General features: G+C 55.0%; 1 protein-coding gene across 5 annotated transcripts in view; it reads right to left on the bottom strand.

Annotated features, from left to right (window-relative positions):
* LOC141272500 (uncharacterized) overlaps positions 1–19,042 on the bottom strand; it is a 312,347-nt gene that overhangs the window by 42,940 nt on the left and 250,365 nt on the right. For 2 of the 5 annotated variants that reach the window (XM_073683310.1, XM_073683334.1), the window contains exon 1: positions 13,537–13,755. The exons of the other annotated variants lie outside the window; for them this stretch is intronic. The gene's annotated coding sequence lies outside the window, so the exon portion shown is untranslated. Of the gene's footprint in view, positions 1–13,536; positions 13,756–19,042 lie in introns of those variants that run through there. 5 annotated transcript variants of the gene reach the window in all.

The following is a 19,042-nucleotide window of genomic DNA, read 5'->3' as shown; positions in this document are numbered from 1 at the left end:
AAAGTGCAATGTGCCATAAAAATCAAGCTCAGAAACACTACTATGTAGAAGTATACAAATAGTATCACCAAATATAAGGACACATCAGATTAAAAAAAATGGGGCTAGGTCCTGATGTAAAAAATAGGCAGCATGATTAAGGGTTTGGTATGCACTCAGTATTGAAGTTATCACTAAAGTCTAACCCACCAATTCCGCACACAGTGCTTTGCAAAGCCTGTCACAAATAAAGCAGATGTACACATCCACTCCATTCAATGTCTAAGGAACTGCAGGAAAATGCTAAGTATGAGCTACAAGACAGACAACAACGACGAGCGATGGATCCTGTAACTAAGCCTTCGATCACATCTACAAGATGTCACCGACCACGACCGATGGATCCTGTAACTAAGGCTCCGATCACATCTCCAAGACGTCACCGACCACGACCGATGGATCCTGTAACTAAGGCTCCGATCCCATCTACAAGACGACACCGACCACGAGCGATGGATCCTGTAACTAAGCCTCCGATCACATCTACAAGACGTCACCGACCACGACCGATGGATCGTGTAACTAAGGCTCCGATCACATCTACAAGACGTCACCGACCACGACCGATGGATCCTGTAACTAAGGCTCCGATCCCATCTACAAGACGTCACCGACCACGATCGATGGATCCTGTAACTAAGGCTCCGATCACATCTACAAGACGTCACCGACCACGACCGATGGATCGTGTAACTAAGGCTCCGATCACATCTACAAGATGTCACCGAGCACGACCGATGGATACTGTAACTAAGGCTCCGATCACATCTACAAGACGTCACCGACCACGACCGATGGATCCTGCAACTAAGACTCCGATCACATCTACAAGACGTCACCAACCACGAGCGATGGACCCTGCAACTAAGGGTTCAATCACATCTACAAGACGTCACCAACCACAAGCGATGGATCCTGTAACTAAGGCTCCGATCACATCTACAAGATGTCACCGAGCACGACCGATGGATCCTGTAACTAAGGCTCCGATCACATCTACAAGACGTCACCGACCTCGACCGATGGATCGTGTAACTAAGGATCCGATCACATCTACAAGACGTCACCGACCACAATGGATGGATCCTGTAACTAAGGCTCCGATCACATCTACAAGACGTCACCAACCACGACCGATGGATCCTGTAACTAAGGATCCGATCACATCTACAAGACGTCACCGACCTCTGATGGATCCTGTAACTAAGGCTCCGATCACATCTACAAGACGTCACCAACCACGACCGATGGATCCTGTAAGTAAGGCTCTGATCATATCTACAAGACGACACCGACCACGAAAGATGGATTCTGCAACTAAGGCTCCGATCACATCTACAAGATGTCACCAACCACGAGCGATGGATCCTGTAACTAAGGATCCGATCACATCTACAAGACGTCACCGACCTCTGATGGATCCTGTAACTAAGGCTCCGATCACATCTGCAAGACGTCACCAACCACGACCGATGGATCCTGTAACTAAGGCTCCGATCACATCTACAAGACGTCATCGACCACGACCGATGGATCCTGTAACTAAGGATCCGATCACATCTACAAGACGTCACCGACCTCTGATGGATCCTGTAACTAAGGCTCCGATCATATCTACAAGACGACACCGACCACGACCGATGGATCCAGTATCTAAGGCTCCAATCACATCTACAAGACGTCACCAACCACGACCGATGGATCCTGTAATTAAGGCTCCAATCACATCAACAAGACGTCAAAGACCACGAGCGATGGATCCTGTAACTAAGGCTCCGATCACATCTACAAGACGTCACCAACCACGAGCGATGGATCCTGTAATTAAGGCTCCAATCACATCTACAAGACGTCAAAGACCACGAGCGATGGATCCTGTAACTAAGGCTCCTATCACATCTACAAGACGTCACCAACCACGAGCGATGGATCCTGTAATTAAGGCTCCGATCACATCTACAATACGTCACCGACCACGAGCGATGGATCCTGTAACTAAGGCTCCGATCACATCTACAAGACGTCACCGACCACGACCGATGGATCCTGTAACTAAGGCTCCGATCACATCTACAAAACATCACCGACCACGACCAATGGATCCTGTAACTAAGGCTCCGATCACATCTACAAGACATCACCGACCACGAGCGATGGATCCTGTAACTAAGGCTCCGATCACATCTCCAAGACGTCACCGACCACGAGCGATGGATCCTGTAACTAAGGCTCCGATCACATCTACAAGACGTCACCAACCACGACCGATGGATCCTGTAACTAAGGTTCCGATCATATCTACAAGACGACACGGACCACGACCGATGGATCCTGTAACTAAGGCTCCGATCACATCTACAAGAAGTCACCAACCACGACCGATGGATCCTGTAACTAAGGCTCCAAAAACATCTACAAGACGTCACAGACCACGATCGATGGTTCCTGTAACTAAGGCTCCGATCACATCTACAAAGACGTCACCGACCACGAGCGATGGTTCCTGTAACTAAGGCTCCGATCACATCTACAAAGACGTCACCGACCACGAGCGATGGTTCCTGTAACTAAGGCTCCGATCACATCTACAAGACGTCTAAGACCACAAGCGATGGATCCTGTAACTAAGGTTCCGATCACATCAACAAGACGTCACCAACCACGACCGATGAAACCTGTAACTAAGGCTCCAATCATATCTACAAGACGTCTAAGACCACAAGCGATGGATCCTGTAACTAAGGTTCCGATCACATCAACAAGATGTCACCAACCACGACCGATGGATCCTGTAACTAAGGCTCCGATCACATCTACAAGACGTCACCAACCACGACCGATGGATCCTGTAACTAAAGCTCCGATCACATCTACAAGACGTCACCGACCACGACCGATGGATCCTGTAACTAAGGCTCCGATCACATCTACAAGACGTCACCAACCACGACCGATGGATCCTGTAACTAAGGCTCCAAAAATATCTACAAGACGTCACCGACCACGACCGATGGATCCTGTAACTAAAGCTCCGATCACATCTACAAGATGTCACAGACCACGACAAATGGATCCTGTAACTAAGGCTCCGATCACATCTACAAGACGTCACCAACCACGACCGATGGATCATGTAACTAAGGATCCGATCACATCTACAAGACGTCACCGACCACGACCGATGAAACCTGTAACTAAGGCTCCAATCATATCTACAAGACGTCTAAGACCACAAGCGATGGATCCTGTAACTAAGGTTCCGATCACATCAACAAGACGTCACCAACCACGACCGATGGATCCTGTAACTAAGGCTCCGATCACATCTACAAGACGTCACCAACCACGACCGATGGATCCTGTAACTAAAGCTCCGATCACATCTACAAGACGTCACCGACCACGACCGATGGATCCTGTAACTAAGGCTCCGATCACATCTACAAGACGTCACCAACCACGACCGATGGATCCTGTAACTAAGGCTCCAAAAATATCTACAAGACGTCACCGACCACGACCGATGGATCCTGTAACTAAAGCTCCGATCACATCTACAAGATGTCACCGACCACGACAAATGGACCCTGTAACTAAGGCTCCGATCACATCTACAAGACGTCACCAACCAAGACCGATGGATCATGTAACTAAGGATCCAACACATCTACAAGACGTCACCGACCACGAGCGATGGATCCTGTAACTAAGGCTCCGATCACATCTACAAGACGTCACCGAGCACGACCGATGGATCCTGTAACTAAGGCTCCGGTCACATCTACAAGACGTCACCGAGCAAGACCGATGGATCCTGTAAGTAAGGATCCGATGACATCTACAAGACGTCACCGAGCAAGACCGATGGATCCTGTAACTAAGGCTCCGATCACATCTACAAGACGTCACCAACCACGACCGATGGATCCTGTAACTAAGGCTCGGATCATATCTACAAGACGACACCGACCACGACCAATGGATTCTGCAACTAAGGCTTCCATCACATCTACAAGACGTCACCAACCACGAGCGATGGATCCTGTAACTAAGGATCCGATCACATCTACAAGACGTCACCGACCTCTGATGGATCCTTTAAGTAAGGATCCGATCACATCTACAACACGTCACCGACCTCTGATGGATCCTGTAACTAAGGCTCCGATCACATCTACAAGACGTCACCGACCACAACCGATGGATCCTGTAACTAAGGCTCCGATCACATCTACAAGACGTCACCGACCACGACCGATGGATCCTGTAACTAAGGATCCGATCACATCTACAAGACGTCACCGACCTGTGATGGATCGTGTAACTAAGGCTCCGATCACATCTACAAGACATCACCAACCACAACCGATGGATCGTGTAACTAAGGCTCCGATCACATCTACAAGACGTCACCGACCTGTGATGGATTGTGTAACTAAGGCTCCGATCACATCTACAAGACATCACCAACCACGACCGATGGATCCTGTAACTAACTCTCCGATCACATCTACAAGACGTCACCAACCACGAGCGATGGATCCTGTAACTAAGGCTCCAATCACATCGAAAAGACATCACCAACCACGAGCGATGGATCCTGTAACTAAGGCTCCGATCACATCTACAAGACGTCACCGACCACGAGCGATGAATCCTGTAACTAAGGCTCCGATCACATCTAAAAGACGTCACCAACCACGAGCGATGGATCCTGAAACTAAGGCTCCGATCACATCTACAAAACGTCACCGACCACGACAAATGGATCCTGTAACTAAGGCTCCGATCACATCTACAAGACGTCACCGACCACGACCGATGGAACCTGTAACTAAGGCTCCAATCACATCTACAAGACGTCACCAACCACGACCGATGGATCCTGTAACTAAGGCTCCGGTCACATCTACAAGACGTCACCGAGCAAGACCGATGGATCCTGTAACTAAGGCTCCGATCACATCTACAAGACGTCACCAACCACGACCGATGGATCCTGTAACTAAGGCTCCGATCATATCTACAAGACGACACCGACCACGACCAATGGATTCTGCAACTAAGGCTTCCATCACATCTACAAGACGTCACCAACCACGAGCGATGGATCCTGTAACTAAGGATCCGATCACATCTACAAGACATCACCGACCTCTGATGGATCCTTTAAGTAAGGATCCGATCACATCTACAAGACGTCACCGACCTCTGATGGATCCTGTAACTAAGGCTCCGATCACATCTACAAGACGTCACCGACCACAACCGATGGATCCTGTAACTAAGGCTCCGATCACATCTACAAGACGTCACCGACCACGACCGATGGATCCTGTAACTAAGGATCCGATCACATCTACAAGACGTCACCGACCTGTGATGGATCGTGTAACTTAGGCTCCGATCACATCTACAAGACATCACCAACCACAACCGATGGATCGTGTAACTAAGGCTCCGATCACATCTACAAGACATCACCAACCACGACCGATGGATCCTGTAACTAACTCTCCGATCACATCTACAAGACGTCACCAACCACGAGCGATGGATCCTGTAACTAAGGCTCCGATCACATCTACAAGACGTCACCGACCACGAGCGATGGATCCTGTAACTAAGGCTCCGATCACATCTAAAAGACGTCACCAACCACGAGCGATGGATCCTGAAACTAAGGCTCCGATCACATCTACAAAACGTCACCGACCACGACAAATGGATCCTGTAACTAAGGCTCCGATCACATCTACAAGACGTCACCGACCACGACCGATGGAACCTGTAACTAAGGGTCCAATCACATCTACAAGACGTCACCGACCACGAGCGATGGATCCTGTAACTAAGGCTCCGATCACATCTACAAAACATCACCGACCACAAGCGACGGATCCTGTAACTAAGGCTCCGGTCACATCTACAAGACGTCACAGACCACGACGGATGGATCCTGTAACTAAGGCTCCGATCACATCTACAAGACGCCACCGACCACGACCGATGGATCCTGTAACTAAGGATCCGGTCACATCTACAAGACGTCACCGACCACGACCGATGGATCCTGTAACTAAGGCTCCGATTACATCGACAAGACGTCACCGACCACGAGCGATGGTTCCTGTAACTAAGGCTCCGATCACATCTACAAGACGTCTCCGACCACAAGCGATGGATCCTGTAACTAAGGTTCCGATCACATCAACAAGACGTCACCGACCACGACCGATGGATCCTGTAACTAAGGCTCCGATCACATCTACAAGACGTCACCAACCACGACCGATGGATCCTGTAACTAAAGCTCTGATCACATCTACAAGACGTCACCGACCACGACCGATGGATCCTGTAACTAAGGCTCCGATCACATCTACAAGACGTCACCAACCACGACCGATGGATCCTGTAACTAAGGCTCCAAAAACATCTACAAGACGTCACCGACCACGACAAATGGATCCTGTAACTAAGTTTCCGAACACATCTACAAGACATCACCGACCACGACCGATGGATTCTGCAACTAAGGCTCCGATCACATCTACAAGACGTCACAAACCACGACCGATGGACCCTGCAACTAAGGCTCCAATCACATCTACAAGACGTCACCGACCACGAGCGATGGATCCTGTAACTAAGGCTCCGATCACATCTACAAGACGTCACCGACCACGAGCGATGGATCCTGTAACTAAGGCTCCGATCACATCTACAAGACGTCACCAACCACGAGCGATGGATCCTGTAATTAAGGCTCCGATGACATCTACAAGACGTCACCGACCACGACCGATGGATCCTGTAACTAAGGCTCCGATCACATCTACAAGACATCACCGACCACGACCGATGGATCTTGTAACTAAGGCTCCGATCACATGTACAAAACGTCACCGACCACGACCGAGGGATCCTGTAACTAAGGCTCCGATCACATCTACAAGACGTCACTGACCACGACCGATGGATCCTGTAACTAAGGCTCCGATCACATCTACAAGACATCATCGACCACGACCGATGGATCCTGTAACTAAGGCTCCGATCACATCTACAAGACGTCACCGACCACGACCGATGGATCCTGTAACTAAGGACCCGATCACATCTACAAGACGTCACCAACCACGACCGATGGATCCTGTAACTAAGGACCCGATCACATCTACAAGAAGTCACCGACCACGAGCGATGGATCCTGTAACTAAGGCTGTGATCACATCTACAAGACGTCACCGACCACGAGCGATGGATCCTGTAACTAAGGCTCCAATCACATCTACAAGAGGTCAACAACTACGAGCGATGGATCCTGTAACTAAGGCTCCGATCACATCTACAAGACGTCACCAACCACTGATGGATCCTGTAACTAAGGCTCCGATCACATCTACAAGACGTCACCGACCACGAGCGATGGATCCTGTAACTAAGGCTCCGATCACATCTACAAGACGTCACCGACCACGACCGATGGATCCTGTAACTAAGGCTCCGATCACATCTACAAGACATCACCGACCACGACCGATGGATACTGTAACTAAGGCTCCGATCACATCTACAAGACGTCACCAACCACGACCGATGGATCCTGTAACTAAGGCTCCGATCACATCTACAAGACGTCACCAACCACTGATGGATCCTGTAACTAAGGTTCCGATCACATCTACAAGACGTCACCGACCACGAGCGATGGATCCTGAAACTAAGGCTCCGATCACATCTACAAAACGTCACCGACCACGACAAATGGATCCTGTAACTAAGGCTCCGATCACATCTACAAGACGTCACCGACCACGACCGATGGAACCTGTAACTAAGGCTCCAATCACATCTACAAGACGTCACCGACCACGAGCGATGGATCCTGTAACTAAGGCTCCGATCACATCTACAAGACATCACCGACCACGACCGATGGATCTTGTAACTAAGGCTCCGATCACATGTACAAAACGTCACCGACCACGACCGAGGGATCCTGTAACTAAGGCTCCGATCACATCTACAAGACGTCACCGACCACGACCGATGGATCCTGTAACTAAGGCTCCAATCACATCTACAAGACGTCACCGACCACGACCGATGGATCCTGTAACTAAGGCTCCGATCACATCTACAAGACGTCTAAGACCACAAGCGATGGATCCTGTAACTAAGGTTCCGATCACATCAACAAGACGTCACCAACCACAACCGATGGATCCTGTAACTAAGGACCCGATCACATCTACAAGACGTCACCAACCACGACCGATGGATCCTGTAACTAAGGCTCCGATCACATCTACAAGACGTCACCGACCACGACCGATGGATCCTGTAACTAAGGCTCCGATCACATCTACAAGACGTCACAAACCACGACCGATGGCTCCTGTAACTAAGGCTCCGATCACATCTACAAGATGTCACCGACCACGACCGATGGATCCTGTAACTAAAGCTCCGATCACATCTACAAGATGTCACCGACCACGACAAATGGACCCTGTAACTAAGGCTCCGATCACATCTACAAGACGCCTCCTCCCCTGCGATCTCCACTCCCTCCTCCCTCCCCTGCAATCTCCACTGCCTCCTTCTCCCCCCTGCGATCTCCACTGCCTCCTCCTCCCCCCTGCGATCTCCACTGCCTCCTCCTCCCCCCTGCGATCTCTACTGCCTTCTCCTCTGCAATTTCCACTGCCTCCTCCTCCCCTGCAATCTCCACTGCCTCCTCCTCCCCTGCGATCTCCACTGCTTCCTCCCCCCCTCCGATCTCCACTGCCTCCTCCTCCCCCCTGCGATCTCCACTGCCTCCTCCCCAGTGATCACTGCCTCCTCCGCCCCTGCGATCTCCACTGCCTCCTCCTCCCCCCCTGCGATCTCTACTTCCTCTCCCCCTGCGATCTCCCCTGCCTCCTCCTCCCCCCCTGCGATCTCCACCATCCCCCCTGCGATCTCCACTGCCTCCTCCTCCCCTGTGATCTCCACTGCCTCCTCCCCCCCTGCGATCTCCACTGCCTCCTCCCCTGCGATCTCCACTGCCTCCTCCTCCTCCCCTGCGATCTCCACTGCCTCCTCCCCTGCAATCTCCACTGCCTCCTCCCCTGCAATCTCCACTGCCTCCTCCTCCCCTGCGATTTTCACTGCCTCCTCCACCCCTGCGATCTCCACTGCCTCCTCCCCCCCTGCAATCTCCACCTCCTCCCCCCTGTGATCTCCACTGCCTCGTCCTCCTCCCCTGCGATCTCCACTGCCCCCCCTGCGATCTCCACCATCCCCCCCTGTGATCTCCACTGCCTCCTCCTCCTCCCCTGTGATCTCCACTGCCTCCTCCCCCCCTGCGATCTCCACTGCCTCTTCCTCCTCCCCTGCGATCTCCACTGCCTCCTCCCCTGCAATCTTCACTGCCTCCTCCTCCCCTGCGATCTCCACTGCCTCCTCCTCCCCTGCGATCTTCACTGCCTCCTCCTCCCATGCGATCTCCGCTGCCTCCAACTCCCCCCTGCGATCTCCACTACCTCCTCCTCCCCTGCGATATCCACTGCTTCCTCCTCCCCTACGATCTCCCCTGCCTCCTCCTCCCCCCTGCTATCTCCACTGCCTCTTCCTGCCCTGCGATCTCCACTGCCCCCTCTTCCTCTGCGATCTCCACTGCTTCCTCCTCCCCTGCGATCTCCACTGCCTCCTCCTCCCCTGCGATCTCCACTGCCTCCTCCTCCCCTGCGATCTCCACTGCCTCCTCCCCCTCTGCGATCTCCACTGCCGCCTCCTCCCCTGCGATCTCCACTCCCTCCCCAGCAATCTCCACTGCCTCCTCCTCCCCCTGCGATCTCCACTGCCTCCTCCTCCCCCCTGCGATCTCTACTGCCTTCTCCTCTGCAATTTCCACTGCCTCCTCCTCCCCTGCAATCTCCACTGCCTCCTCCTCCCCTGCGATCTCCTCTGCCTCCTCCTCCCCTGCGATCTCCACTGCCTCCTCCCCAGTGATCACTGCCTCCTCCGCCCCTGCGATCTCCACTGCCTCCTCCTCCCCCCCTGCGATCTCTACTTCTTCCCCCCCTGCGATCTCCACTGCCTCCTCCTCCCCCCCTGCGATCTCCTCCATCCCCCCCCTGCGGTCTCCACTGCCTCCTCCTCCTCCCCTGCGATCTCCACTGCCTCCTCCCCCCCTGCGATCTCCACTGCCTCCTCCCCCCCTGCGATCTCCACTGCCTCCTCCTCCCCTGCGATCTCCACTGCCTCCTCCTACCCTGCGATCTTCACTGCCTCCTCCACCCCTGCGATCTCCACTGCCCCCCCTGCAATCTCCACTGCCTCCTCCTCCCCCCCCCTGTGATCTCCACTGCCTCCTCCTCCTCCCCTGCGATCTCCACTGCCCCCCCCCTGCGATCTCCACCATCCCCCCCTGTGATCTCCACTGCCTCCTCCTCCTCCCCTGTGATCCCCACTGCCTCCTCCCCCCCTGCGATCTCCACTGCCTCCTCCTCCTCCCCTGCAATCTCCACTGCCTCCTCCCCTGCAATCTTCACTGCCTCCTCCCCTGCAATCTTCACTGCCTCCTCCCCTGCAATCTCCACTGCCTCCTCCTCCCCTGCGATCTTCACTGCCTCCTCCCCCCCTGCGATCTCCACTGCCTCCTCCCCCCCTGCGATCTCCACTGCCTCCTCCCCCCTGCGATCTCCACTGCCTCCTCCTCCTGCCCCCTGTGATCTCCACTGCATCCTCCTCCCCTGCGATCTCCACTGCCTCCCCCCCTGCGATCTCCACTGCCTCCTCCCCTCCGATTACTGCCTCCTCCCCCCTGCGATCTCCAATGCTTTATCCTCCCCTGCGATCTCCACTGCCTCCTCCTCCCCCTGCGATCTCCACTGCCTCCTTCCCTCCTGCGATCTCCACTGCCTCCCCCCCTGCGATCTCCACTGCCTCCTCCTCCCCTGCGATGCCCACTGCCTCCTCCCCTCCGATCACTGCCTCCTCCCCCCTGCGATCTCCACTGCCTCCTCCTCCCCCCTGCGATCTCTACTGCCTCCTCCCCTGCGATCTCCACTGCCCCCCCTGCGATCTCCACTGCCTCCCCTCCTGCGATCTTCACTGCCTCTTCCTCCCCTGTGATCTCCACTGCCTCTTCCTCCCCTGCGATCTCCATTGCCTCCTCCACCCCTGCGATCTCCACTACCTCCTCCCCCCTCTGCGATCTCCACTACCTCCTCCCCCCTGCGATCTCCACTGCCTCCTCCTCCCCTGCGATATCCACTGCCTCCTCCTCCCTTGCGATCTTCACTGCCTCCTCCTACCCCACTGCGATCTCCACTACCTCCTCCTCCCCTGCGATCTCCACTGCCTCCTCCTCCCCCCTGCGATCTCCACTACCTCCTCCTCCCCTGCGATCTCCACTGCCACCTCCTCCCCTGCGATCTCCACTGCCTCCTCCCCCCTGCGATCTCCACTGCCTCCTCCCCCCTGCAATCTCCACTGCCTCCTCCTCCTCCCCCCTGCGATCTCCACTGCCTCCTCCTCCTCCCCTGCAATCTCCACTGCCTCCTCCTCCTCCCCCCTGCGATCTCCACTGCCTCCTCCTCCCCTGCGATCTCCACTGCCTCCTCCTCCCCTGCGATCTCCACTGCCTCCTCCTCCCCTGCGATCTCCACTGCCTCCTCCTCCCCTGCGATCTCCACTGCCTCCTCCTCCCCTGCGATCTCCACTGCCTCCTCCTCCTCTGCGATCTCCACTGCCTCCTCCTCCTCTGCGATCTCCACTGCCTCCTCCTCCCCTGCGATCTCCACTGCCTCCTCCTCCCCTGCGATCTCCACTGCCTCCTCCTCTCCTGCGATCTCCACTGCCTCCTCCCCCCTGCGATCTCCACTGCCTCCTCCTCCCCTGCGATCTCCACTGCCTCCTCCTCCCCTGCGATATCCACTGCCTCCTCCTCCCCCCCTGCGATCTCCAATGCTTTATCCTCCCCTGCGATCTCCACTGCCTCCTCCTCCCCCTGCGATCTCCACTGCCTCCTTCCCTCCTGCGATCTCCACTGCCTCCCCCCCTGCGATCTCCACTGCCTCCTCCTCCCCTGCGATGCCCACTGCCTCCTCCCCTCCGATCACTGCCTCCTCCCCCCTGCGATCTCCACTGCCTCCTCCTCCCCCCTGCGATCTCCACTTCCTCCTCCCCCCCCCTGCGATCTCTACTTCCTCCCCCCCTGCGATCTCCACTGCCTCCTCCTCCCCCCGCGATCTTCACCGTCTCCCGCCTGCAATCTCCACTGCCTCCCCCCCGCAATCTTCACTGCCTCCTCCTCCCCCCTGCGATCTCCACTGCCTCCTCCTCCCCCCTGCGATCTCTACTGCCTCCTCCCCTGCGATCTCCACTGCCCCCCCTGCGATCTCCACTGCCTCCCCCCCTGCGATCTTCACTGCCTCTTCCTCCCCTGTGATCTCCACTGCCTCTTCCTCCCCTGCGATCTCCATTGCCTCCTCCCCCCTCTGCGATCTCCACTACCTCCTCCCCCCTCTGCGATCTCCAATACCTCCTCCCCCCTGCGATCTCCACTGCCTCCTCCTCCCCTGCGATATCCACTGCCTCCTCCTCCCCTGCGATATCCACTGCCTCCTCCTCCCCTGCGATATCCACTGCCTCCTCCTCCCTTGCGATCTTCACTACCTCCTCCCCCCTGCGATCTCCACTGCCTCCTCCTCCCCTGCGATCTCCACTGCCTCCTCCCCCCCTGCGATCTCCACTGCCTCCTCCCCCCCTGCGATCTCCACTGCCTCCTCCTCCCCCCCTGCGATCTCCACTGCCTCCTCCTCCCCCCCGCGATCACCACTGCCTCCTCCTCCCCCCCTGCGATCTCCACTGCCTCCTCCTCCCCCCCTGCGATCTCCACTGACTCCTCCTCCCCCCTGCGATCTCCACTGACTCCTCCTCCCCCCTTGCGATCTCCACTGATTCCTCCTCCCCCCCTGCGATCTCCACTGACTCCTCCTCCCCCCCTGCAATCTCCACTGCCTCCTCCTCCCCCCACTGCAATCTCCACTGCCTCCTCCTCCCCCCTGCGATCTCTACTGCCTCCTCCTCCCCCCCTGCAATCTCCACTGCCTCCTCCTCCCCCCACTGCAATCTCCACTGCCTCCTCCTCCCCCCTGCGATCTCCACTGCCTCCTCCTCCCCCCTGCGATCTCCACTGCCTCCTCCTCCTCCCCCTGCGATCTCCACTGACTCCTCCTCCCCCCCTGCAATCTCCACTGCCTCCTCCTCCTCCACCCCCCTGCGATCTCCACTTCCTCCTCCTCCCCTGCGATCTCCACTTCCTCCTCCTCCCCTGCGATCTCCACTGCCTCCTCCTCCCCCCTACGATCACCACGAGCGATGGATCCTGTAACTAAGGCTCCAATCACATCTAGAAGAGGTCACCAACCACGACCGATGGATCCTGTAACTAAGGCTCCGATCACTGATGGATGGGGACTCTCGGCCTCCGGTTCTTACCTTACAGACCTGTATTATGATGTGAGGCTTTCAGGTGTTTCCTGGTTTCTCTCTATGTAATTAGCTCTTGTTTATAGTTCTTTGGATAGTGGCTGATAACAGAGAGAACCAGAGAGCTATAGTCAAATAAAAACAGGATCTTTTACACAGCAGGAGAGTAAGGACCTGCGCTGAGGTCATGAACAGCACGTGATGCGATCAGGAGGCGGGGCTTAGTACTGCAATGTTGTAGTGACTGTCCGCCCCTGATCACATGACTATGACATCATGCCAGGTCCTTTATTACACATTTTCTGGTCTCCGCCCCCTCCTACACTGATCACGTGGTGGTGACGTCATCACAGGTCCTTCCCCTCGCAGTGCAGCTTGCCTGACTGTTGCGCTTATTCTTTACATTCCTGCTCTTGTCACTTATTTGTTAAGTTTTGGAAATTAATCTTTGAAGTCTTGAGCGAACCTCCTCAGACTATTGACGACCGACACATCACTTCCTCAGAGGCCGAAGAGGGGAGGAGGAGGCAGTGGAGATCGTAGGGGGGAGGAGGAGGAGGAGGCAGTGGAGATCGTAGGGGGGAGGAGGAGGCAGTGGAGATCGTAGGGGGGAGGAGGAGGCAGTGGAGATCGCAGGGGAGGAGGAGGCAGTGGAGATCGTAGGGGGGAGGAGGAGGCAGTGGAGATCGCAGGGGAGGAGGAGGAAGTGGAGATCGCAGGGAGGAGGAGGAGGCAGTGGAGATCGTAGGGGGGAGGAGGAGGAAGTGGAGATCGCAGAGGAGGAGGCAGTGGAGATCGTAGGGGGGAGGAGGAGGAAGTGGAGATCGCAGGGAAGGAGGAGGCAGTGGAGATCGTAGGGGGGAGGAGGAGGCAGGGGAGGAGGAGGCAGTGGAGATCGCAGGGGGGAGAAGGAGGAGGCAGTGGAGATCGCAGGGGGGGAAGGAGGCAGTGGAGATCGCAGGGGAGGATAAAGCATTGGAGATCGCAGGGGGGGAGGAGGAGGCAGTGGAGATCACAGGGGGGAGGAGGCAGTGGAGATCGCAGGGGAGGAGGAGGAGGCAGTGGAGATCGCAGGGGAGGAGGAGGTAGTGGAGATCGCAGGGGGAGGAGGAGGAGGCAGTGGAGATCGCAGGGAGGAGGAGGCAGTGGAGATTGCAGGGGAGGAGGAGGAGGCAGTGGAGATCGCAGGGGGGAGGAGGAGGAGGCAGTGGAGATTGCAGGGGGGAGGAGGAGTCAGTGGAGATCGCAGGGGGAGGAGGAGGAGGCAGTGGAGATCGCAGGGGGGGAGGAGGAGGCAGTGGAGATCGCAGGGGGGAGGAGGCAGTGGAGATCGCAGGGGGGGGAGGAGGCAGTGGAGATCGCAGGGGAGGAGGCAGTGGAGATCGCAGGGGGGAGGAGGAGGCAGTGGAGATTGCAGGGGAGGAGGAGGAGGCAGTGGAGATTGCAGGGGGGAGGAGGAGGCAGTGGAGATTGCAGGGGGGGAGGAGGAGTCAGTGGATATTGCATGGGGGAGGAGGAGTCAGTGGAGATTGCAGGGGGGGAGGAGGAGTCAGTGGAGATTGCAGGGGGGAGGAGGAGGCAGTGGAGATTGCAGTGGGGGGAGGAGGAGGCAGTGGAGATCGCAGGGGGGGAGGAGGAGTCAGTGGAGATCGCAGGGGGGGAGGAGGAGTCAGTGGAGATCGCAGGGGGGGAGGAGGAGTCAGTGGAGATCGCAGGGGGGGAAGGAGGAGTCAGTGGAGATCACAGGGGGGAGGAGGAGGCAGTGGAGATTGCAGCGGGGGGAGGAGGAGTCAGTGGAGATTGCAGGGGGGGAGGAGGAGTCAGTGGAGATCGCAGGGGGGAGGAGGAGTCAGTGGAGATCGCAGGGGGGAGGAGGAGTCAGTGGAGATCGCAGGGGGGAGGAGTCAGTGGAGATCGCAGGGGGGGGAGGAGGAGTCAGTGGAGATCGCAGGGGGGGAGGAGGAGTCAGTGGAGATCGCAGGGGGGGAGGAGGAGGCAGTGGAGATCGCAGGGGGAGGAGGAGGCAGTGGAGATTGCAGTGGGGGGAGGAGGAGTCAGTGGAGATTGCAGGGGGGGAGGAGGAGTCAGTGGAGATCGCAGGGGGGGAGGAGGAGTCAGTGGAGATCGCAAGGGGGGAGGAGGAGTCAGTGGAGATCGCAGGGGGGAGGAGGAGTCAGTGGAGATCGCAGGGGGGGAGGAGGAGGCAGTGGAGATCGCAGGGGGGGAGGAGGAGGCAGTGGAGATCGCAGGGGGGGAGGAGGCAGTGGAGATCGCAGGGGAGGAGGAGGCAGTGGAGATCGCAGGGGGGAGGAGGTAGTGAAGATCGCAAGGGAGGAGGAGGCAGTGGATATCGCAGGGGAGGAGGAGGCAGTGGAGATCGCAGGGGGGAGGAGGTATTGGAGATCGCAGAGGGGGGAGGAGGTAGTGGAGATCGCAGAGGGGGGAGGAGGCAATGGAGATCGCAGGGGAGGAAGAGGCAGTGGAGATCACAGGGGAGGAAGAGGCAGTGAAGATCGCAGGGGGTGAGGCAGTGGAGATCGCAGGGGGGGCAGTGGAGATCGCAGGGGAGGAGGCAGTAGAGATCGCAGGGGGGAGGAGGAGGCAGTGGAGATCGCAGGGGGGAGGAGGAGGCAGTGAAGATTGCGGGGGGGAGGCAGTGGAGATTGCAGGCGGGAGACGGTGGAGATCGCGGGGGGAGGAGGAGGCAGTGGAGATCGCAGGGGGGGAGGAAGTAGAGATCGCAGGGGGGGGAGGAGGAAGTGGAGATCGCAGGGGGGAGGAGGAGGCAGTGGAGATCGCAGGGGGGAGGAGGCAGTGATCGGAGGGGAGGAGGCAGTGGGCATCGCAGGGGAGGAGGAGGCAGTGGAGATCGCAGGGGGGGAGGCAGTGGAGATCGCAGGGGGGAAGGAGGCAGTGGAGATCGCAGGGGGAGGAGGAGGCAGTGGAGATCGCAGGGGAGGATAAAGCATTGGAGATCGCAGGGGGGGAGGAGGAGGCAGTGGATATCGCAGGGGAGGAGGAGGCAGTGGAGATCGCAGGGGAGGAGGAGGCAGTGGAGATCGCAGGGGGGAGGAGGCAGTGGAGATCGCAGGGGAGGAGGAGGCAGTGGAGATCGCAGGGGAGGAGGAGGCAGTGGAGATCGCAGGGGGGAGGAGGAGGAGGCAGTGGAGATTGCAGGGGAGGAGGAGGAGGCAGTGGAGATCGCAGGGGGGAGGAGGAGGAGGCAGTGGAGATTGCAGGGGGGGAGGAGGCAGTGGAGATCGCAGGGGGGAGGAGGCAGTGGAGATCGCAGGGGAGGAGGAGGCAGCGGAGATCGCAGGGGAGGAGGAGGTAGTGGAGATCGCAGGGGGGAGGAGGAGGCAGTGGAGATCGCAGGGGAGGAGGAGGTAGTGGAGATCGCAGTGGGGTAGGAGGAGGCAGTGAAGATCGCAAGGGAGGAGGAGGCAGTGGATATCGCAGGGGAGGAGGAGGCAGTGGAGATCGCAGGGGGGAGGAGGTAGTGGAGATCGCAGAGGGGGGAGGAGGTAGTGGAGATCGCAGGGGTGGAGGAGGCAATGGAGATCGCAGGGGAGGAAGAGGCAGTGGAGATCACAGGGGAGGAAGAGGCAGTGAAGATCGCAGGAGGGGAGGCAGTGGAGATCGCAGGGGGGGCAGTGGAGATCGCAGGGGAGGAGGCAGTAGAGATCGCAGGGGGGAGGAGGAGGCAGTGGAGATCGCAGGGGGAGGAGGAGGCAGTGAAGATCGCGGGGGGGAGGCAGTGGAGATTGCAGGGGGGGAGACGGTGGAGATCGCGGGGGAGAGGAGGAGGCAGTGGAGATCGCGGGGGGGAGGAAGTAGAGATCGCAGGAGGGGAGGAGGAGGAAGTGGAGATCGCAGGGGGGAGGAAGAGGCAGTGGAGATATAATAGATCGCTCTGTGTGTAATGACTCTATATAATAGATCCATCTGTGTGTAATGACTCTATATAAGAGATCACTCTGTGTGTAATGACTCTATATAATAGATCCCTCTGTGTGTAATGTCTCTATATAATAGATCCCTCTGTGTGTAATGACTCTATATAAAAGATCGCTCTGTGTGTAATGACTCTATATAATAGATCGCTCTGTGTGTAATGACTCTATATAATAGATCGCTCTGTGTGTAATGACTCTATAGAAAAGATCCCTGTGTGTAATGACTTTATATAACAGATCCCTCTGCGTGTAATGACTATAGAATAGATCCCTCTGTGTGGAATGACTCTATATAATAAAGCCCTCTGTGTGTAATGACTCTATATAATAGATCCCTCTGTGTGTAATGACTCTATATAATAGAACCCTCTGTGTGTAATGACTCTATATAATAGATCCCTCTGTGTGTAATGTCTCTATATAATAGATCCCTCTGTGTGTAATGACTCTATATAATAGATCCCTCTGTGTGTAATGACTCTATATAATAGATCCCTCTGTGTGTAACGACTCTATATAATAGATCCCTGTGTAATGACTATATAATAGATCCCTCTGTGTGTAATGACTATAATAGATCCCTCTGTGTAATGACTCTATATAATAGATCCCTGTGTGTAATGACTCTATATAATAGATCACGCTGTGTGTAATGACTCTATATAATAGATCACTCTGTGTGTAATGACTCTATATATAATAGATCACTCTGTGTGTAATGACTCTATATAATAGATCACTCTGTGTGTAATGACTCTATATAATAGATCCCTCTGTGTGTAATGACTACATAATAGATCCCTTTGTGTGTAATGACTCTATATAATAGATCCCTCTGTGTGTAATGACTCTATATAATAGATCCCTGTGTGTAATGACTCTATATAATAGATCCCTCTGTGTGTAATGACTCTATATAATAGATCCCTCTGTGTGTAATGACTCTATATAATAGATCCCTCTGTGTGTAATGACTCTATATGATAGATCCCTCTGTGTGTAATGACTCTATATAATAGATCCCTGTGTGTGTAATGATTCTATATAATAGATCCCTCTGTGTGTAATGACTCTACATAATAGATCCCTCTGTGTGTAATGACTCTATATAATAGACCCCTCTTGGTGTAATGACTCTATATAATAGATCCCTCTGTGTGTAATGACTCTATATAATAGATCCCTCTGTGTATAATGACTCTATATAATAGATCACTCTGTGTGTAATGACTCTATATAATAGATTCCTCTGTGTGTAATGACTCTATATAATAGATCGCTCTGTGTGTAATGACTCTATATAATAGATCCCTCTGTGTGTTTTGACTACATAATAGATCCCTCTGTGTGTAATGACTCTATATAATAGATCCCTCTGTGTGTTTTGACTACATTATAGATCCCTCTGTGTGTAATGACTCTATATAATAGATCCCTGTGTGTAATGACTCTATATAATAGATCCCTCTGTGTGTAATGACTCTATATAATAGATCCCTCTGTGTGTAATGACTCTATATAATAGATCCTTCTGTGTGTAATGACTATAATAAATCACT

The sequence above is a fragment of the Phyllobates terribilis genome, unplaced genomic scaffold (genome assembly GCF_046119375.1).
Source record: "Phyllobates terribilis strain yellow unplaced genomic scaffold, ASM4611937v1 Scaffold_1__5_contigs__length_1240528914, whole genome shotgun sequence".
Classification (NCBI taxonomy): Eukaryota; Metazoa; Chordata; class Amphibia; order Anura; family Dendrobatidae; genus Phyllobates; species Phyllobates terribilis.
Note: the sequence above shows the minus strand (reverse complement) of the source record. Positions and strands in the feature narration are given on the sequence as shown.